Below are 24,177 nucleotides of genomic sequence, written 5' to 3' on the forward strand. Positions count from 1 at the left end.
AACAGTGCAGTTCTCCTCACAAGATGAGAGCCACTGACAAGTTTTACAGTACTGCAGATATTGGCAACCCATTAAACCAATCATGGTGTTTTCAGTGGCAATGTCCTTCAAAGGATAAAAGTGCCACTTGAAAACATAAAAAAATAGTAAGTAGTCTTACCTTATAAACACTGTGGTCAGCTGAATTCACATGGAAATTTCTCATTCGTTTATCTGCAGGGCCAGGAATTTCACCAATAATTTGGACCCACTAAATGTTCTCAAAACTAGGGAACATTTTTTTTACCTTTATAATATACTATCCCAGTAATTATGAATTTCAGGTAATTTTATCCTACACATATTAAAAATTACCCAAGAGAAAGCCTCAACTCATGTAAGTTAGTATGGCCATAATGAACCAAACCATGGACTACTGACCTTGGATGCTGTGCTAAATAGTGAACATTCCAACACATTTATTTTTTCATCTAGAAGATTACGAACAAACAAATTACACTGAGAAGTGGAGCAATATCACCAGCACGAGTGTATATGGGGCAGGTACAGCTCTGAATGGGACTGGTATGGAGTCCACATTCTCTCCTACAAGGCTTGCTATACATCACCCAATAACAAGATGCTATCATCTTCACTCTCACTTTCCAAATTCAAATTATCATCACTAATGTAGTACTTTCCTCTTCACTGGTCTTTCAAAATCAGAGCAGGAAACCTCCTCATCACTCGTCGGCCTAATAGAAAGATTATTCTTGTTATAAAGTACAATAATCTCACCAATATCAATGAAAGTTGCCATAACTTCCAACTTAAGCAAATAAATCCAATAAAAATTCCTTTATCTCTAAAATACTATAAAAGGATTTCTGTAATACCTTCACAAATCTAATAACAAAAACTTACCTTGCAATGCATATTGTATCATTTCACACTTATTAATGCATATTAGTTTGCAATTACTAGTTAAACTATCAAAAATTAAGATAATTCTTCCAACTACAACACATCACAAGAAATTAGGTATTTTTCTTTCTCCCTGAAAGCACTCCTCTTTTTCTTGCTGAAACTTCTTAGCCAATCAGATAAACGAAATTCTGCCCATAAAAGACATACAACTGTCATGACTCTTAGCCAGTGATTACATAATGATGTCAGTAGGGAAAGACCTCACAATCTAAGAAATGGATTACATTCCAAGGGCATGTGATGACATACTTTTGTGGCTTGGGGCTCTGAATGGGGAAAGCCCAAGAGAAGGCTGAACTTATTGTAAGTTTGACAATTCTTTTAGAAGATAAATGTGAAAGACTTAAGGAGGGTTACTGACAGGATGAAGAATTGAAAGGCACCAGAAGTTCATGGGGCTACAAAGTGAAAGACTACATTACATCAGTAAATGTGTGATTGATAGCCTGAAATTCAAAGATTTGGTAAAAACCGTTGCCCAATCTCAGCTGATCCCAAAATTTTACCTAATATTGTCTAAAATCTCCATTAGTAATTAGGATACTCAATCATAATTTCTACCAAAATATGTATTTAAGTTATACAATCATATCTCTAATGTATAAATTTGAATTTGTTGAGGCCATTTGCGCAAACATGTAATGCATAGATGTTTTTGTGACAAAGTATGATCATTAGCTACCCTAAGCTAGCTGACGTAATGAATTTAGTCAAGCATAGGCTACCTATCTACAGCAAACTTAGATTAGGCTAGGCTATAAGTAAGGATACTGCTTAGGTAACGAATAAAAATGCCAGGTATGCCAGCACATATAACTCCTCAATAATGCTTGATTGTTTTGATGATAATTACAATGTTTAGCTAGCCTAGTCTAGTCTAAGTCAAATAAATTTAGTTAAAATTAGCTAGCCTACACTACCCTATATGCAATTAATTTGGTTAATCTGAACAATCTGCAAATCTGGACAAGGTATCCCCTAAATTAGTCTGGATATGTGAAGTGTGAAGTTTTACTTATATACTTTATATATATATATATTATTTATATATATATATATATATATATATATATATATATATATATATATATATATAGTATATATATATATATATATATATATATATATATATATATATATATATATATATATATTATATATATATATATATATGTATATATATATATATATATATATATAGTATATATATATATATATATATATATATATATATATATATATATATATACACACCACACACACTTGGCAGACTCGCTTATTGGTGATCCAATTTTATGATGCTTGTCTAGCGCCATAAAACTGGCGATTTATGGTGCCATAATGGGCCAAGTTCCAGTTTTATATCCAGTTATCAAGTTCAGTTTTTGCTTATCGGGGCACACCCTCAGGAACTGAACCCCCACCAATAACCAGGGACTGCCTGGTGTGTGTGTGTATATATATACGTATATACAATATACATGCAGACCCCAGATATCGGTTGGGGTTCCACTTTAATGGCCTGACAATAAGTGAAAATCAGCGATTTATGAGATATACATACAGTATATAGATACGTATATATGAAATCCACAGGGAAAAAATGAAAAGATTGTAAACCTTGACTGGTTTTCAACTTGTACTTACCAAGCTATAGACAAAGGACTGATACACAATGGTAGAAATTCACATTATGTATGCTAAGGGGACAGTATATAAAAACTTTAGACTGCTGGAAAGAAATCCAGACTCATTTGTGCTGGGGTCAGGTACTCGTTTAAAAATTTGATTATGATTGTTTCATAAATATCTATTATGTTCCTTAAAATGTAAGCTTTTATGATAAAAAACCTTATAGTACAAAAAGCTGCAATAGTATTGCAAATTTCTACCAGTGTATCAGTCCTTCATCACTGGCTAAGAAATATACGACCAAAACAAACTAGTCAGGATTTACAAGATTTTCATGCTGCAGAGAAAAAACTCAAAATTTTTCATTGTTCTTTGTCATGTAGAACCAATATTGGTTATTATAAGAGGTATTGGGGTCAATATGGTCATGAGCAAGTTGACTGCTGTGAATTTAGCACTACATTCATGATCATAAATTGCTCATGTACGTTAATTTTTTATCAATTATACTGTATAGTAAATCCTGTATCCCTTTTTTTTATTATTCTTTGCTATGTATAACTAATAACGGTTACTATAAATGGAAATTGTACCCTATTACATAGGGTATTTGTGATTACCCTTGGTTTCAGGGATCTGCAGCGTAGGGTGGGTATTGGGGCAACCCCTATATGTACAGGCAGTCTCCAGTTATCGACGGGGGTTCCATTCTCGGCGGGGTGCTGATAAGCTAAAGCCGCCATTACCCGAAACCCGGCAATTTATGGCTCAAGTTTCCATTAATGATGCCTCTGTTAGGTATGTTATGGCCCCATAAGTCTATTATCGACAACTTATAGTGCCGATAACCGAAACTTGGCCTTTATGGCGCCATAAATTGCCGATTTTATGGTGCTAGACAACCGCCATAAAAACCAGATTGCCATTAACAACCAAGGACTGCCTGTATAGTTATATAAACCCCAATGTTTATATAGACTAAATACTGTTTATGGCAATGAGATAATAACTGAAACAATGGAGTGCAAGATCTTTTCCCTTCAAGGCATTTTCAAGTAAACATGCTGCAGTACAGGTGAAAGATCTTGCTCTCTGTTGCTTCAGTATATTCATAGCCAAATACACTACTACTCTGTTGTCATTTTAAATCACTTAGTTATTCCCATGAAAGAAATTCTGAAATATATATGATAATATAGCTGTGTGTGCACTATGAAGCGCATGGTGTAAAGCCAGACACCTTGACACTGTCTTGGAAAACTAAGATGAAACCCACCAGAAATTATACATAAATTGTTTCAATTTTTCCCTGTGGTACATCTGCATGTAATCAATATGTGTCCCAGTGATTTCAAGCATCCATATGAACAAATATACATACATACATACATACATACATACATATATATATATATATATATATATATATATATATATATATATATATATATATATATATACACACATTCTACATAAAAGACAGACAGATAGAAAGAGGAGGACATATCTATTTATTTACTTTAAACTCTCTACATTTGAGAATTAAGAATAGCTTCCATTGCTTCGATAAAAATACTGGTTTCCTGGTTGCTGCCATTGCTGCTGTGGCAGCAGTAGGTGCAGATGCGGATTGCACTTGTGTTCCTGATACTATAGTACTGCTGCCTGTTGTACTTGAAGACACAGATGGTATTGCAGTAGTGGGAGGTGCTGTGCTGGTAATAGCTACTGATCTTGGGACAGGCCATGGATTTTCATTTTCACGACTAGGAGCAACATTTGCTGATACTGTTTAAAGAATACGTACACAGCATGAATACAAAATGCATAGGTAATAACGTCATTAGTACAAACCTTATATAATTCATGCTTAACATTTAAAAAGTTTGGTTGGCTCAGTGGTGGCTTTAATATGCAGTAGAAGTTCTCTTATAGAGATACTGAGACTATTTTCTACATTACTGGCTTAGGTTAAGTCTGACAGCACTGCCAAGATCATGACAATGGATAGTTATATGACAGAATTACATCTTAATTATAGGAAAAACATATTAACCATCAAAAATTTTGAAATTGTTAAAGAAACTGATTTAGTATCATAAGAAAGCTGAATGTTCGAAAACTTCACTAGGATCCTGAAACTATATGACTATAGTTTTAGTAATAGATCTTAAATCGGAAATAAAATAATATTGAATTCACAAGAATTATTACATACAAAAAATGGTCATGTTAAGAAATAAAGTATTTTATTAAACTTTACTGATTCTGGAATCTCTAATGCAGCTACATAAACTACTCATAGCCTAGGCTAACTTGCTACATATTACTAAAGGCCACTGCATATACAGTCTGAAAAACATTTAATGATGAAGTAAACTAACTGAACATGAAGAACATTAGATAAAACTACTCAATATTAATTATTTAAATAAAGTTAAAACTGTTACTTGATTGCTAGAATCTGACATACTGCTGGCATTACCTTTGTTGGATATAAAAATTGTAAGATATCAAATATGTAGTCATTTAAAAGAAGCAGTAGTATTTAATAAATAAGAAGGCTGAATGTTTTAATCTACTGATTCTTAAAAAATTTCTACCATAATTTCAACTACACTTTGTACAGCCTTGTCTAACCTAACGCACTATATTACATGATGAAGCGAACTGGGAAACTTAAAGCAGAATTGCAAAGCCTCAGCTAGGCTTTGTGCTAGTACCTGACTCACAACTAAGAGTTTACTTTGTGGCACAAGTTCAGCACCTTATGAATTACAAATCACAATGCTTTCTCCTCATTAGAAAATAAGGATTATTTCTAACATAAACTGCTTTTATTTTAATATTTTGGCCTACCTAAAACCTTTTAATATTGTACAGAATTTTCCTTAAATTTCACTTTCATTATTTTTACTTGTGTGTTTTTCCCCATATTTTGTCGTGTTTACTATCAAAAAATTGCTTACAACAAACCAGTGCTTTTAGTAATGTATTTGACTTATTCTTAAATGGTGAATTTGGAATCTTAATGATCATGCTGCAGTTACTACCTTATCACAATCTAAAGCTTGTTATATTGAGTAAAAAATTCTTCCTAAAAATATTTTGCTTACCTTGGGGCTCTCCATTTTGTCCTACCAAACCATCTACGACATGGAGTTGTGCTCCATGTGCACTACCAAGTAGTGCTTCCATAGTTTGTTGGTATTTAAGTTTTGCTTGAAGCAGATCTTTATGGAGTTCTCTATATGCTTCTGTTGTTCCTGGTTGCTGAAAGAATTAAAATTTTGGCTGCACATATTATTTATTAATGTCTTACAGGGGGATGAAGGACTGGATACTTTCTAAAATATAAGGAAATATTGCATGTAGAAATGGTAAATCCTTCAGTACAGTACAGAGAACAACCATGACGGTGGTGATCATAATTATCAACTGGCATCAAATAACAGATGGCTAACTTATAACCATAATGTGACTTACATTAATTCATATGTTACAAAAATCATAATGAATGAAGAGCATCAAATACTGTCATAACAAAAAATTTGTCACTAATTTCAGGTAATAAAAGTTCACGCTGTCGTGTGTTTTGATCATGCTAATGTCTTTGATTTACATACACCAAGAACACGCCTATGTTTTTGGGGGGTTATATTGTAATACTGTAGTACATTCTGAACAGCCAATGTGCTTACATACCTTAACATTAAAGTTAGTGTTCAGTTTCAAAATAATTTTCAACACTGGATTTTATTTTCAGTTTTACAGATCAGTATGCATTTTCACTATTCACCAATTTTTTTTTCTTTTTGAGAGACATTTCACAATTACAAAATTATCTCCTGGTTTCTTATGAAATTCATAAAGGAGGGGGGGGGGGGGGTTTTTGGGGGGGGGGGGGGGGGGGTTATCAAATGAGTCTGTTGTAACTAACCACCTTACTAAACCTTGTGTAGAACACTGTACTTCCAAAATATCTGATAAAAAAATAATATGTACAGTATGTTTACTTTCCAACTTTGAAGTGCTAAAAGAGGTTGTTCTCACTATGTAACTAAATGCATTTTACTTACTTGTACATGAGAGACAAAGGAACAATATGATTATGAACCCTACCTTTTTCACTAAACCATGTTCTTTCATATGGTCAAGCTAAGCATGGACAAACCAGAAGAGTGCCAGGTGTAAAAAAGAGCCACATCTCTGTTATTTTAAATGATAAAAAAATATACTTTTGCCATGTGAAACTTTAGATTTCATCTAGCCTGTTCCTAGATTTTGTGAATTTTCAATATTTACAAACACTCGAAAAAATTCCTGGTGTTCCCTCTCCTTAACTAACAAGTTGAAAAATTGTACAATGTTGTAGCAAAGCATTTTTCTGACTGAAATCATAGGATTTTATCTATTTAATATTTTCTTTGGATTGCTTGAAGAGACAGATGTATTGTTTTCACCTTTTTCTTTTTTGCTACCTTTGGGCCTAGGGTAGAACTAGGCATTAAACAAGCAATCCCATATGATTTTGACTTTACAGAGTAGAGTATTATTCATAGCTGCAGCTGAGAAGTTAAATATTCTATAAACCAGATGCATGCCTTTTCTTTACAACAATTCTTACTCATTCACAGTCAGTTCAACATATATACAATTATCTTGAGTTAGATTCTAAATGCTTCTACTTCTAAATATGTATGTATATATATATAATATATATATATATATATATATATATAATATATATATATATATATATATATATATATATATATATATATGGCTATCTCGCTTTTCCATTTTTTCCTTTGTGGCAAAAACCTTTATTTATACATAGCATCACGTTTTATATACTTTGTGATCAAGTTATTCATATATATATATGTGTGTGTGTGTGTGTGTGTGTGTGTGTGTGTGTGTGTCGCAGTGTAAATATGGAGAATTCCGTCCCAAATTAGTTGGTAAGAAGTATGACACAGACAATGCTATTAAAGGGAAATCTTAAGCTACCTCAAACTTTGGAATCATAAGCTCATTTTAATCATTATATTTATGTGCTTCATAGAGAATAGAATATGTTACAGCTTTTACACCAAAGGCCAATTGCTGGGACCTATGAGGTAATTCAGCACTGAAACAGAAACTGACCATAAAGTTTTGAAAGGAGTAACATAAGGAAAACCTCGCAGTTGCACTATGTATCAATTGTCAGGAGAGGGTAAAAAGTAAGATGAAAGAGGTACAGTAAAAGGAATCAATGGGGCTGCAGTTAGGGGATGAGGGAATGCTGCAAAAAAAAAAAGAACCTTAAGTAATGCCTACAGTGCACTGTGTGAGAAGCACTAATGGTACTAACCCCTATGGAGGTTATTTCATACATAACTACAATTAATAATATTGAAAACAAAACTTATTACCCACAAATCAACAATATGAGCTAAAAGACAGCTAATAAATATTATAGGTTACCTTATACGTAAGTCCCATTATACTCTGCAATACTTCACGAACTTCCTTTGCTCGTGCTTCGGTATCATCTTCGTCCACCTTCAGTCTCTTAGTCAACTGAGCCATATTTAATTTTTCTTGCTTAACTGGGTAATACACTCTTTTACTGGATCCTGGTTCATTGTGCCCATAAAAATCATTTTTTACATACAAACGTTTTGAAGCTGCCTGCTGAATAAAAATTACATGCAAGTTAATTTACATTATTCTTAGCAAAGCTCCAAGAACCCTACATCAAACCAATTAAAATTTAGCAAGTTTTAACAAGCAGGGACATGCACTTAGCATTTTGAAGAATTTTCTACAATTCTTGGAAAAAATTTGTATTTAAATAATCTAATCTTATAAAATCCTGGGTTTTCAGACAAAATTTGTCAATAATTTACACAGGACTTGAAAGATATACAATAACTCTTGCTGATGCATTAAACTTGACAATTTCTCTTGTTGGTGCAGTAAACTTGATACCAACTTCAGTCTTACTCTTACCAGCAGAGGAAAAATTCTTAACTAATAGATATTATTTCATTGCCCTGAAAATTCTTCTTTTGTCTGGAACAAAAATGACTGTCCAAATAACAGGTTTTGACATAGGAAAAACCTATTTTTAGTAGTTGCTGTTGAGTCCTCAAAGAGAGTTACCCTCCATGGTGTGTGCCAGCGTCCCATGGTGACAAGACTAATATCAAAGAAATATCTTTTAGTCTTGTCTTGTACCAGGTATTATGCCATAATGATAAACACTATGACACACCATGGAGTGTAACTCCCTTGAGGACAAAACAGCGACTACACTATCAAAACCATTCAATATACTAATGCCTTCAAAATTTTCTTTTACTGGAATGATCTAAATTCAAAACAATTTTTAATACTTACTTTTGCTGTTCCCTGAAATAAAAACAAAAAGCACCATTAGATATACTTTAAAGATATGCAACATACACAACCTGAATTAGGTTTCATTTTATTATACAACCTTGTTATTTGACTTACACTTTCATGCCTGGTACGCAGAATTTATTTCTGAACTAGCACAGTAGTTATTACCTTTCATCTAGATTATCAGTTCAATGTCCATCTAGGAAAGTACTTAAGAAAAATAAAAATAAATACATATGGGACCAAACTAATCCAATGGGGCCCAAGAGTGGTTTCAGTCGGTTTAAAGGAATTTTGACTCATATTTTCATCAATTTTCACTAAATACACAATGGCTATCTGTTTATAGTTAACAAAATCAACAGCTGCTGAGGAGAGAGAGAGAGAGAGAGAGAGAGAGAGAGAGAGAGAGAGAGAGAGAGAGAGAGAGAGAGAGAGAGAGAGAGAGAGAGCATCACCTTCTTACTTAGCCAAGTATACATTCCATGAAAACCAGTACCTCTAGTTGTGGTTATCACCCCCTATACCTCTGACAAGGAGTTGACACCTTGCCATCTTCACTCCCTATTTCTAAATATTTCTAAAAATTTTATTCATAAAAAGGGAGAATCCCATTACCTTCTTACACGGCCCAGTGTGCATCCCATGAAAACCTCTAGTTGTGGTTATCACACTCCTTATGCATCTGGCAAGGAGTTAACAATATTTCTAAAAATTTAATTCATAATTACTGTTCATGTCATTATTAATTTTCATTTGAATTCCCTTTGGATTTTGAGTTTTAATTGGCTGCAGTCAGCTATAATTTGAAACAGATCAAGAATTAGACTGATATAGGCCTGATGACTGGCTACTCCTGGAATCATCTCGCATCTAGGTACTTGACATGGTTATCTACTCTCGATTAATTATAATAAAAATATTAAAATGTAACATCACTGGATGAATAACTATAGCAAAAAATATCAGATAAAAAAAACTATCCCTGAGAAGACAAAAGAAGTAAAACTCAAGAACCCTCATTAACACCCAATGTGTGTTAAAATTTAGGAGTTTGATATGCACATCAAGGGTCTCCACCTGTTGGAATAAGATTCTGTCCAACAATAATTGCCGCTGCTAGTTTATGATACTCAGCACATGACTGACCATTTGTTCCGATACGTAATACAAACCTTTCGGTCCTTTAACAATAGGAAGACTCACTGATAGGTGGGAGGAATCTGAGTGAGCCTCTAGAACTGACTGGAGTTCTGCGCACCTAAGCTGCTACTCCTGGTCGTAAGAACGAGGAGGAGCCCCCTGCTGCCTCTGACAACTTGATCAGAGTATAGGTGCTACGTGATCAAGAGTCAGACTTCTGGGCCTTTTCGAAATGAGTGAGGGATCGTGACTCATTCGAAAAAGGGCTGTGAAGAATATTGGCGTCGGAGACATTAATGCAAAGTTCTGGGAAGGGTTTGCATTGTTGTCAGTCTCCTTCCTCCCCTTGCTAGAGGAAGGAGCAGGATTGCCTCTATGATTCTGATAAGAAACATAAAAAGGATGCTTATGTATAGGCTTACCGCATCAATCATCCGACCAGCCAGTGTAAGTTCGAGTCCAATCCTCAACCGGAAGGAGAGGAATGGAGAGAAGAGGCATGGAAGGGGGAGAGCCAGTCACTCTCGCATCCTTCTTACCTCTACGACTGCACACCATGGACGAGATGTAACTTGTCATGTCGAGGAGCTGGGTAAGCAAACACATCTTGCAAGCATCCACCACTGGTCCAGGGAAATGAGGTTCCCAGGACCTGTGGGCAGTCCCGGAGGGAAAGAAGGATATAATCGCAAGGACCTATCCATCTTTCTGTCCAACATATTCTTCGGAGTGATGTCCAGTGCCCATACTGGTCTATCCGTCTGCAGCGAAGTGTCTCGCGGTCTCGTATCCCACTGCAGCGAAGTCTCTTGCGGTCTTGTACCCCACTGCGGCGAAGTCTCTTCGTCTCCGTGGTGGATAGGGCACTGACACTCCATGGTGGTTGTCAATGGTTATAGGTACCGGAACAAGCTAGTAGGACGAAGTAATGATAGATCTGGAACAACCAAACTAAGTCCACAGCATAGCTCGTGACAGTCTTGGACGCTTCGACAGCTGCCGACTGACTGCGTTCGGTTGTGTGAGGCGAACTGTCCAAGCATCCGAGGCGTAGTCACATGACCCTCGCCTTTTGAGGGTTACGCCGAGAGACCATACAAATCGTCTATCTGTTGCCACCGATGCCGGAAGGAAGAGATGATGATTCTCTCAAGGCATGTGCCCAACAGGCGAAAGTCAATTGCCTTCTAGAGACCGAGGTCCCTGATGGCAAGACAGAAGTTCTCACAGTAGTTGAATCTCAGCTAAGGAGAAACAACACTATGTGCCATTGAAGACGAAGGTGGTAGGTGAATGCAGACCTACGTCTTCACAGCCGAATCGAGAGAAGTAACTCTCAAGATTCTGAACTCAGAAAAGTCCCGCCGATGACACCAACCCGCGAAGACGGTTTAATCCCTGTGATTTACAAAGACTGAAAACGCTAAACCGCTACTTCATTGCTGTTCGGTGAGAAGTCGGAGTTGCAATGAAAGCGGAGCGCTTTTCATGGGCTGAATCATCATCTTCTTCTTCCCAGGTTATCCAGGGAGGACATCTATATACTTGAAAGTAGAGCTGGCATGGCGGGGAACAGGCGGTGTCTTCCGTTATACATCTACAATTCGGGGCGAACAATGAACAATTGCACACCAATGAATATGAGATATATTTAGAAGACAAACTCAGATGTCTGAAGAAACCATTGCGCATTATCGCAGCAGCAGGTGCGATGCAGCGGGAGACTAGGCTATAGACTTCTGTTACCTTGCGGTAAACAGAAAGATGATAGAGAGTCTATTGAGAAATCTCTGTCTGAAAATTCTCGCAATGTCCAAGGCGATGCAGTAGAGATGGTCATTCACGTATGTGAGAATTCCAGCCGACCAGAGACTTAAGTCTGTGATTGCCGGGCAGAGATTCGGTTCGGTAGTCAATCATTGTAGAGGCGAGAGACATAATCCGACCGTGCTATCTCGGAGAGCCAGCTGGTACTGGGCTGAGGCAGGCAGCCCAATACACCGCTAGCTCTCGCTCACTCGTCATCCTGAGTTGCCAGGTAATCCATTCCAAGAAGGAATGCGTTCGGCTAGAACCATCGAGCACAAAAAAATACACTCGAGCATTTGCATTTAATCGAAACGGATTTCGGTGAATACAAATGCTGGGGTGTTGTTGTTGTAACAATACCATAAGTATCTCAAAATCGAAACTGGGAACTCCTGGGAGGTTTGCAGGGCAGTCCCAAGTTGCAGTTCAATTAAGAAGATACTATTTGTCTCGGTCACAACCCGTAGAGTTAACTACGGTATGTGCCTACACCTCGGACAATTCAACTGATAACAGAAGCATGTCACGAGGGCAATATACGTAGTATATTTGTAGGTTCCTGTGCATAGAGCTCCATCCTAAATTCTCTTCCATTCGAGGAACAAGAATAAGGACTGGAAGCCGACAACCTTCATTCTCTAATGAAGAGAGTGAAGGAGAAGTTTTCCCCAAAGGAAGACTTCTATGGTGATAACAGGATACCGAAGACGATAGTTCAAGCCAAACTGGATGTTCCCACCCATTCTTCTCTATCCCGGGGTTGGTCGCCTACTGAGATATTCCTCCTTCAGCAGCAGTGCTTTTTCTCGAACACTAGAAATTCCAGGAATTTGAGCATTCGGCAAGATACCCGATTATCGCAGTAACAATTATCTGGGATTCTCGTCTCGCCAACTCTGGACCGTGGTTTCCCCCAAGTGTTTGCAGATTGTAGAGGACCAGAACACTCGGAGAGTGCTAGAAATTCCAAAGAACTCTAAGCACTCGGCGAAACCCCCACCGAATTCGTCAGACGATCATCGGGTGGTGGTCCTCCCGATTCCCGAAGAAATCGAGGATGGGGCAAGATCCTTCCTCAATGACGGGGACTTACGTCTGGTAGGAACCGAAGGTCCCCCACAAGAACGTAGTCTCCAATGTGGAATCCTACTGAGAACGCTCTGCAGGATCCCTCCCCTTCCCTTCGCAGCCATTGGGAGAGAGGGAATGTGGAAGGAAGATTGGATACTCGCTCGCCTTCCCAGCGGAACTAGCAGTCGGAGAAGCGAGTACGAGCAGCCATCACCGTGTGATGATGGCCGCTCAGAGTCTAGGAAAACGTTACCGTCTGGAGAAAACATTTTCCCGAGGAGGGTTACGAACTTGTACTGTAGGCTAAACGTCTGCCGCCACCGGGACCGTCGTCTGGGTGGGGCTGAGCGAGCACCTGACAGGAGAGAGCCGATACCGTCCCAGTCCTCGTCGAGGTCGAAACCTCTCAAGAGGACCGAAGGGGGAGCCCACCCTGGTTTCTGAGTGCGTGGTCCAGACGGACCGTCATGTGAACGGTGGTGATGGTCCCTCCGAGAGTCTGGGAAGCGTCATTCGTCCTCGCCAGCCCCCCACGATCTCCTCCAACCACTTGAGCGAGGATCTGTTGGTCCCAAGACCGAACCAGGCCCGTGGCCGGACCGTAAGAAGTGCATTCCTCATGGTCACTCCTGTTAGCCTCTTCCTCCCGTTGTTGCCTGAGGAGGTTGAAGGGACAGGTGAGGGAGACCTGATGCTCCTACCCTACCTACTAGCAGAACCAGTAGGCTGGGAGGACTGCAGGTGATCACCAACCCACGGTAGCGATCGAGCTGCAGGTCTGGACCAGCGGCTTCTTGTGGAGAAACGCTGGACCAAGGAACGGAGCGTCTGTCTCTTATGTCAGGGGAGCTGTTACGAGAGCTCTTCCCCTGCCTACCAGCAGAACCGGTAGGCTGGGAGAACTGTAGGTGATCATCAACCATGGTGACGATCGAGCTGCCGGTCTGGACCAGCGGTCTTCTTGTGGAGAAACGCTGGACCAAGAACGGAGCGTCAGTCTCTTCAGGAGAGCTGCTGGCGATCGGGCTGCACTGGTTGAGCGGCTCTCCGGGGGAGAGCGGCTAGACTGAGAGCAGCGGCGACGGTCCCGAGCATCCGAAGAGCTGCTGCTGGTTTCCCTATCCCTCTGGTCCCAGTGGGAGCGGCGGTCAGGGGACTGGCAGAGTCCACTGTCGCGGTGGGTGTGCGCCTCTCGCGATCACTCCTGATCGCCTCGCTTTTCCCGTTGTAGCCCGAGGAAGTTAAAGGGATAGGAGAGGTAGGCCTGATGCTTCCCCCCCGCCTACCAGCAGAACCGGCGTGCTGAGGGGCTGCAGATGCTCGCCGACCCGCGGTGGCGATCAATCTGCAGGCCTGGTCGAGCAGCTGGACCGAGAACCACGGCGACGATCCCGAGCGTCAGAAGAGCTGCTGCTGGTCCCCCTCTCCGCCCAGTCCCCGTTGGAGCAGCGGTCAGGGGACTGGCAGAGTCCGCTGTCGCGGTGGGAGAGAGGTCTGTCCTCACGGCGCGTCGCGCCGCCTGGACAGCCGAGGCTGGTCCAGGCAACCGAGGGGACCACTTCCTCGCCTCAGCCCGCGGCTGGTCTGGGACTGTCGCGTCAACCCTGGGTACTGGCGACTCGCCACAAGAGCGATCGCTGGCATGGTGGGAGTCACCTGGGCGACTCCCACCAGTCTTCCGCTCCGTGCCTGGATCCTGGCGCAGAGCAAACTCGGTTGCCTGGGTCTTGGCTGCATGGTCACCCGCAGGTGACTGTACATTCGGTACCTCTCGCGAACGAGAGGCCGAGACGGTACCTGGCGTCGAGGCGGAACCTCTGGCGCCAGGAGAGGAGGTACCGGTGTTAGCCAGTACCCCTCCGGTCCCCGTCATCTTTTTCCTTGCGGAAGGAGACGGGCCCCGTTCCTGAAGGAAAAGGAGGACCAGCGGAAGGCCCAACTGTCCCACCAGAGTGGGACACACCCTCGAAGTCTCTGAGCGAGACTTCTTAGGGGGGGGAGGAGGCTACCTTCTCTTTTGGCTGGGGGGCCTCAGAAGTCGAAGGGGAAGAGGCAGCAGAAGACAACGGTGACACCTTCCTCTTCTTCCTAGACTTCCTCTTCGCCAGTTTCTCAGGACAACCGACAGGTCCTCCATTCAGGACAGAGTAGGGGCAGATGCCGAAGCAACACGTCCCAACTGCACCTGTCCGGAGGGACCTGCGGGAGTAGCAGTGGAAAGAACGCTTCCTCGAGGAGGGCTACGAAACTCCTACCCGGCAGGTGAAGCGTCTGCAACCTCCAAGACTGGTTGGTTGCGCGAACGCGACTGTCGTCTGGGTGGGGCTGTCTCTGAAAGAAAAAGATTAATTAAAAGAGGGCTCGGATGGCCCACCTCCACCAGTCTCTGCGTGCACGGACCCGCGGGAACGTCACATCAACTCTGGGCATCGGACGATCGCGATCGCCGGTCTGGCGAGAGTCACCCGAGCGACTCCTACCATCTTCCGCTCCGTGCCTGGCTCCTGACACGGGGAGCGAACTCCGCAGTCTGGACCCTGGCTGCAAGGTCACCCGTAGGTGACCGTACACTCGGTAACGCTTGCAAGCGGGCGGCCAAGACGGTTCCCGGTCCGGAAGTGGAACCTTCGGAACCGGGAGAGGAGATACCAGCGGTGGCCGATACCTCCATGGTCCCCATCTGCTTCCTCCCCGAGGAAGGAGAGACGGGCCCCGTTCCCGAAGGAACGGGGGAACCAGCGGAAGACCCACCTGTCTCACCGGAGCGAGACAGACCCTTAGAAGTCCCGTGACGAGACTTCTTAGAGGGGGAGACCACCTTCTCTTACGGCAAAGCCTAAAAGTTGAAGGGGGAGGCATGAAGATATGAAGATCTCAAAGAGGAGGATGACGACACTTGACGAGCTCTCTTCCTCTTCGGTTTCTCCTTCTGTCAGATATCTACCATCAGGAGTAGAAAACCTCACAGGGCAGCGCGACAGCTTCGTCCAGTGACATAACTCCCGGGAGTAGTGGTAATGAAAATGATTATCAGCAGGGGGATCAGTACACACACTCAAGGATCGGTACGCAACATGCTACGAGTCAAGGTACAATTCCAAGGTTAGGATCCAATACGAAGAGCATCCAACCAATACTGCTGAAAACACAATCACCACTAGTCTGTAAAATAAGGAAAAAAATGATTAAAGTAATGAGGATACTCCTCACACATCCAAGGGCGCCGCCCTACGAAGTGAGAGGAGATGATCCCCAAACACAACAACGCACGCCCATCCTTCTGCCTTCTTCCGATAGTAAGTGAAAAGAAGGAGAAGAGAAATTACCATAACAACAAAACACGGACAAACCTTTGAAGTTCCCTTGGTAATTCCCAAGTTTAAGCGTAATTTCCGGATGAATACATGTCCCATTACAGGATCAATATCACTTACGTTAAATACATGTCTCATCCTCATGATAAATACATATCTCGTCCTCATGCAGGTCTGAGCCAGTATTAAAGGGCGAAAGAATGTAAATAATATGTTAGCATACCTTAGCTGCTGACTCTTAACACAAGAAGACGGGCGGTTACAAAGGCTATCACAAAAAGTGGGTTTGTATATTAAATGAAAAACCAAGGACAAACTTGTGTTTAGTATTAATATTAAACACTGTATATGTATGACTATTTAAATACAAAAAATTAACCAAAAGGATCCCACCGGGAAAAAGATCAACGACCAGTCAGCCGGAGCTCACAAACATGAATCTTCGTCGGAAGACAGCCAAAAGCAAAGTGGAGTGTTTACATCCGGGCTAGCCTGCCCCACAGTAGCTACTGCCTAACCACCTTGTTCAAGATTCAACAGCCGTAATTCCAGCTACGCCGTAAGTTAATTCCTATTGTTAAAGGACCTAAAGGTTTGTATTACGTATCGGAACAAATCCAGATTAAGTATGGGTAAAATGAAAGGTTTCCTGGCTCTCTGAGCATGTAGCAGTTAATAAGTAAAAAGCTTACCTAGTTAAAAGTTAAATTTATTGTAAACTGTAATTTGATGAGCTTTCAACATTAACTCCTTATCTTCATTTGGACAATTCTATTGATACTATAAATAAAAAATGTGAATGATAAACCTCCCTGTTGATGAAATAAAATTTTTCTATATAGAAACTTAGTTTACTATTGCTAATATTTGTCTAAAACTAAAGCATCTGTTATGCTGCACGTATCTAAATACTAATATAAAAGACACGAAACATGATTATAAAGCTACAATAAGACACACTATTTATTTAAAATAGCAAAAATAAAAAAAAATAAAACTTACCAGACCCACAGAATGGCCAAAATGGTCTGACATTGCAGGTACAGTAACATATATTATTCGATCCTTTTGAACTGAAGATTTAGCTTTAAGCGCATCTTTCAACTGCCTTGCCACTGCTATTCGATTATTTTTTGAGTGTTCAAAGAGCTGTGGAAAAAAATATTCAGTATATATTTTACTTAAACTAAAAATACTATATGTACACTGAAGTCCTCATTAAATAATAATGGAACTCTTTCTATAATTAGTAAAAATTCCTTTATCAAAACAGTATCAATTTCCAAACTTTCATGCACCCTGCCTGAGGCACTTACACTCTTAACACTCTCAAGTCAAAAGAAGTTGGACAGCCACATTTAAGAAGACAAAAGGAAATGGATGAAACATAAAAAGGCAGAGGGCAAAATAGCTGGGGCTGAAGGGATACACCAAGAACCTGTTGCACCATCTTCAGTATGCCAACCCTATACGTATGTGGCACAAGTGTTGATGTCATTAATAATTCTTAGGTAACATACCTTTAGCCAAGTCGTTTTGCTCACTGTCTTCAATTTTCAATGTATTTTATTCCCATAAACCTATCAAACTTCTGTAACTTTACCTTGATCCAATTTTTACCTCTCATTGAAAACCTATTCTGTTGGATGAACTGTATGAGGATCCATTAAAGAGACTTGCTTGTCTATTCAATCTACTTTCTCTAATAACGAGTAATTAGGTGGCGTGCCACACAAGCCCCCAGTATGTGGTACCTGTTCAATGATGGATATATATCCAGAAATCCCAACTATGCTGGATAACACTGAAGAAGCCCTTCACCAGATACATATACTGTACTGTAATTAAATATATATCTTTTTCATATGCACTACACTTTTCATTTCTCTCTTCCCACATCACTGTCTTTCATTAATAATTACATTATCATGAATTACAAGTTTCCTAACAACCAAATGAATTACACTTCATATTTTAATATACTTTAAGAATTATTTCTACTTAGAAACCCTTGTAACATGGTTTTTTTTGTCACAGTATGTTCTAAGACAAACTGGTGAATCTTTCTATTTTATTATTTTTTGCTGTGTATTTTTAAAGTACTTTACTCCTAATCAGCTGCAGCACGTGGTGGTCATTAGATGAGAAGATACGCTCTAGGATTAGTAAGTTTTTTTATTTTTGAATTATGCTAATTATTGTTTTTTATTTGCTTTTGTACACATACCCAGTGTTGGTTAAAAGTTGTATGGGTCATTATGGAATCATTACTCAAGTTTGAAGTAATTCTTCTTCGAGCAAAACATTGCTGATGTCATTAACTCAAGAACTTTTTTTAAAATATAATTATCTTGGTTGTGGCCATGGATTACGTGAAAGTGGCCTTACCTGCGAGACGGTCCCTCTACATAAGTGGGATGAAGGAGCTATTGGATGCACCCCTTTGTCCTCCTGTACCCATTACTGTCCTCAGAGAAGTACAGTACTTAAGCCCCACCTAGTACTGTAATATTTCTGTCACCCTTGCCCTTTTCTCATGTCACAGCATTCTAAGGTCTGGGAACTCCTGTGGTTCGGCTTAATTCTGAATCAGCAGTCATCAGTTTGTTGCACAGTTACGTATTGTTTACAACTTCTCAACAGTGAAAATTATGCCATATCTCTCTTGTTTTTATGAAAATAACACATTATGAAGTTATAAAATGATGAAATTAAAATATATGAGTAATAAAATTATAAAAACGCATTGTTAAAACTTAGCCAAGTATATAGTAGGCTAAGGTGGAAACTAGGCTATCTGTATGTGGAATTAGCATGCAAGGCTATGTTTACAAAGGGTTTCATTTTATAGGGATGTAGTATTCTATATTTCGGGATTTTCTGTGGTCCGGCAGTGGCCTGGTCCAAAGGTTCCTGGATTTAATAGGTTGGTCTGTAAGTTATTTTCTAATATATGACTTGCCCTTATGTTGCTCTGTCTCCAGCTAAATATCCTCCTTATCTACCTTACAATTTTATTTGATATACTTTCTTATAAATTACTCATTTAACTACATACTACACACATACACACACGTTTAAAATGGTCATTCTGAATATAGAAAAATGAGTATATCACCTTACCTGAAATTCTGGATAATAAATGACTTCCTTCATTATAATCGTTGCTGTGCACCCCACTTTATGGGTGCGACCAACCTTCTTTTTCTTTTTAACAATGGGTTTCTGTGGAGGGTCTTCCTCTTCTGCGCCACCATCTAGAACACCAGCCTCTCCAATAACACCAGCACCTGAACCTGTTAACTACAAGAGGAATCCCGCCCATTAATACCGTAGAAAATAAAATTAAAACCTCTAAAATTTCTGGAACAGTACATTCCTTAAACAAAAGGATGCAATGAAGAAACTCGATGTAACTAAGGGGGTTTATGGAATCACGAAACAATGTTCTTTAATTATTAAAGAAATACAAAAACTGTTGCTAATTTGGATAAAAGAGAGAGGAAAAACCCCCCAGAGTGTAGTCCGCCCAAGTTTTTTTATGGAAGGGGACTCATCTACAAAACAATGACTCCATCCCATCCCTTCCCTCCTCCTCCATCTCACCTAATTCAGATTCTCACCACCAAAGGTATGTGTAAAGGTATTGTAAATTTTTTCAACCAATTATCTTTATGAGGCACTGTATTAACATGTTTTTTCCTTTAGAGGTATGTACATAAAGTGCATACACAATATATAGTTAAATGATAACCATATGTATTCAACAAAATAAATAAAAGAATAAAGCATTTCACAATCAAATTTAACATAAAAGATAAACAAAATGATATGTCACTGTGGTGTTTTTAATGTCGAGGAGAGAAGAAGACAGTAAAAACATTAATACTGTATGTACGTAAAAGCAGTAATAATTCACATAAATAAAATCAAATAAGGAAATTTCACAATAATAAAGAAACCAGAAAAAACTGAGCATATCTAAGAAGTCTTGAACTCTTCTTTGTGTGTTTCTTATTACCTTCCATTACTTCTTACAAATGAATACCATATTCTTTGGATGCTTGAATTTCAAGTCATGGCCCCTGTGGGTTTGTTCCTTATGAATAGGGTTCATCTGAATACTGTAATAATAATATGTAATATAATAATACTAATATGTTTGTCAAACTTGGTGTACTTCATGACACACTATGATGAGCAGAGAAATCTTGCAATTTCTTCTTACAAAAGTACCCTATCAAACTAGAAATGAAAAGAGAAAGCAAATATGAGAGATTTGTTCATGTATGAACACAGTGAAATACAGTAAGGTACTTTCAAACACAGTGAAATACAGTAAGGTACTTTCAAACACTTAAAACACCTGTTTATTATTTTTTAGAATAATAACCATTCTGACATACTGATAAATGAAGAAGCTATACAGATTTCAGTAATATGAAATGGAGCTCAGAAACTAATGACTCAGAGAGATGAGACATAAGATCTCTTCAGCAATCAATTTCATAGCAAAACTCACCTTTTCTACCTATTCATGTCATGGCTTATGTCACTATACCATATAACCTCTGAGTAATCAATTTATTTTACAAAATGTTTCTTTTATTTATGAACATCTAATCCTGGCAGCGTATAATGTAAAGTGTCAAGATTTTACCTCTATTTTTATCTCCTTTTTCTTCCTACCACCACGTCCTCTGTAAGATTGGCACTGAAGAATCTTTAATCCAGCTACAAAAAATGGCACTCCGCAGTAGGGAACCCCCACAGTCTCAAAGCGTACCTCATTCTCATCATTGGCGCAAGCTGAAAAATTAGGTGTTTTTAAATAAAACTTTTTGTTGTATAACTATCAATCATATAAAACCCTCATTTGTAGTCCAAATATTCACAGACATGTATGTTCTTATAGGTATCTTGTAGACAGGAACAGTAGAGTGGACAAAATTACCCATTTTAAAGATAATTTACATTTTATCTATGTGTACAAGCCCAAGTATTTATAAGTATAAATACTCAATTTTGTTTACCCCTGAAAATTAAAATTATCTTCAATTTCATTTTCTGATGGGTATACAAACACTTGTATTTATCAGGAGACTCGCTCCTTAGGTGGGAGGTACTGTTCATGGAGCTGATTGGCACTGTTCCAAAAACTGAGGAACTTGCCAGGTTGTGAACATCTGACACATCCTGTCTACCCTGCTTACAGCGAGGTCAAAAAGACAAATATTCAACACCCGACCAGAAATGCCAAATTCCTGGTTATGTGAACAAGCAGGGGAAGCCTGACTCCTGTAACCTCCTATGCAGTTCATCAGGTCAAATTATGCACTGCAAAAAATTCTAGGGAATCCATTAATCCTTTATTTCCCACTTGGAGTGGGAGACCATGGTTGGTAATAGCAATTGTATCATCGCAGGATGAATTATAGCATTCTACATCCCCCCCCCCCCCCCCCCCCCCCCAACCCTTAATAAAAGAGATGGCAAGCAACCTTTGGGCATCTGCTGGGTTGTGTGGTTCACAAGAACCGACCTGGACAGTACATAGGGTAAAAAACCGCATGGTACAGGGGTAGACCTTATACGATCAATGTGTACAACCCCAAAAAAAGTATACATTATAACGCGTCCTGACATCGGAGATGGGCATCAGATGCGACTTGTTGTTGGTGAGAAACAGAGCTAAAAACCTCTACTCCAGTGTCAGGACGCGTTATAATGTACTTTTCTTGGGGTTGTACACACTGATCGTACATGGTCCACCCCTGTACCATGCGGTTTTTTACTAAATAGGATGGAAAGAGAATATGCGTCTGAGGTGCCTCTTCTTCAACTTAAGCATTGAGTATGAGGCAGGATGCAAACTTATCTGAAATGAGCTGTTTAAGGAACCACCATAGGGCCATGAAAAAAGTCCACGGGCTTGTAGAGGTCTCCTTGCACAAGATGAAGGAAATCTGTCGGTCATTTTCTACCACTGATGCTTAACCTGCAGTTTCACCCCAAATGGGGTTACTACCTAAGTGCAATCTCCATACCCCGTGTGCTAAAATGAGCAGAATCTAGGTCTCCTCTCTTGCTAAAAGCCTGAACAATCTAACCAAGGAGCAAAGAGGCCTAAGGGGGATTGAAGACTGGAGATTGAAGCCCTTCTTGGTCACATGCCTATGAAGGTGTTCACTGGGGCCAAAGGGCAGATCCTAAAGCATTGGGAAATCTGTAATTGAATCCCTAAGAGGTTGAAAATAAAAATAAAAATTTTTCTTGGATTCGTTTCGTATCCTTGACGTTCTAGGCCCTACCAGGTCTTGACTCCTAAGTTCTAAATTAGCCTAGGTCTATAGTCCTGTCCCTACGTTCCCCAAGCTCCCTGTTAATATATATTATAAAAATACATAACTATCAGACTCATTTTATTTATCTAAAAGCTACCAAAACCTGTTGCTTAAGCAAATTGGGCCACTCTGGGCCCATAGGCCTAGTTTAGTATAAGGAACTTACCAGGTACATCTACACAGCCAAAGTTCTTTGTTGACCGCAGCAGAGCATAGGTCGTTTTGGTTTTTCTTTCGTGCTCCTTGATGATTTGGTCCGCCTCTTCCAGTGACCTTACTTGGTAAGTTGACATTTTGATGCCATTTAGTGATCACTGACTAATTGCCTCAAGAAAGTTAATTGCGGTGCAACTCCCGCGCAAGATGTTTACATGGGGGATGGATCACGATCGCGTTCACTATCCTTCTTCATCAGAAGTTTCCTATGCAGTTTTGTGTTGGCTAAATAATGGGCATATATTCGCTGTACATGTTTTGTTTTTCTTGTTGAAATTCAATTATTTCCTTTCTATTCAGTAGAGTAATTCACTAAGTATTATATAGTCGAAAACAACAGTGCAATCTATAAGCTTTTCATATGAAGAGTTTCACACATTTTATTCTGCCGCTGGTTATAGGAAGCTGAACATGCCCCCAAAGACGCCTGTATGAAGGTTTTCAAAACGATCAATCATTTCGTTTCAAATAATTGAACTTTATTTAGTTCAGGAAGACAAATTCTACGACAGATCGCTGGATAAATTTTTAGTTCATAAGTTAAGTCTCAGAAGCATAGAATATCATCTCAGAAATAAGTAATAATGCGATTTGTCACGAGCGAACGGAAAAAAATGAAACATCATAGAATCAAAATGAAATTATTACCAAAGAAAACCTATCTTCTAAGGGTAACTACACATTTTGTTGCTCCTTGCAGTGTTTATTGAAACAAATACAAGGAAATTATTCTATTGACATTTCCACAACGAGTAAATATATTAAACTCCAATACTACAGATAGAAACTAGAGTTAAGACACAAAATTTGCTGGTTTGTCTGTCTACTTGTTGTTGAGAAGTAGTCTCCTGGTTTGATGGATCGTAATTCTTCATTTCTGTGTTGATTTTGACGGACGTCCTGCTGACCATTTTGGTCTGTTTGGCGGGTCATTTTGAAACCGTCGATTATGGTTCAAAGTTTGATTGAATCTGTTTTTCTCTTAGGTCATGCCTAGTTTTACTACATATATGACTTGTCTATATTTTGACATATTTTTACTTATATCCAAATATATAAGGAACTTTGGGTAGCAATATGCGTAGTAACTCAGTGCTGATGGAAATCTCACTTTCTTCTTTAAAAATCTAATTTTTTTTATTGTTTAAGCACTTGATCCCTCACCATCAAAGCTCATTACAAGGAGAGAGAGAGAGAGAGAGAGAGAGAGAGAGAGAGAGAGGAGAGATGAGAGAGAGAGAGAGAGAGAGAGAGAGCGCACCAAGATCAATTTTCAATCAACGTGAATG

The 24,177-nt window shown here is 39.5% G+C and overlaps 1 pseudogene; it reads right to left on the reverse strand.

The window, feature by feature from the left end:
* Window positions 1-4,095: 4,095 nt before the first annotated feature.
* Window positions 4,096-23,086, reverse strand: LOC135198154 (uncharacterized; annotated as a pseudogene).
* Between the last annotated feature and the right edge of the window lie 1,091 nt (window positions 23,087-24,177).

Source organism: Macrobrachium nipponense, chromosome 21 (genome assembly GCF_015104395.2).
Source record: "Macrobrachium nipponense isolate FS-2020 chromosome 21, ASM1510439v2, whole genome shotgun sequence".
In the NCBI taxonomy this organism is placed as follows: domain Eukaryota; kingdom Metazoa; phylum Arthropoda; class Malacostraca; order Decapoda; family Palaemonidae; genus Macrobrachium; species Macrobrachium nipponense.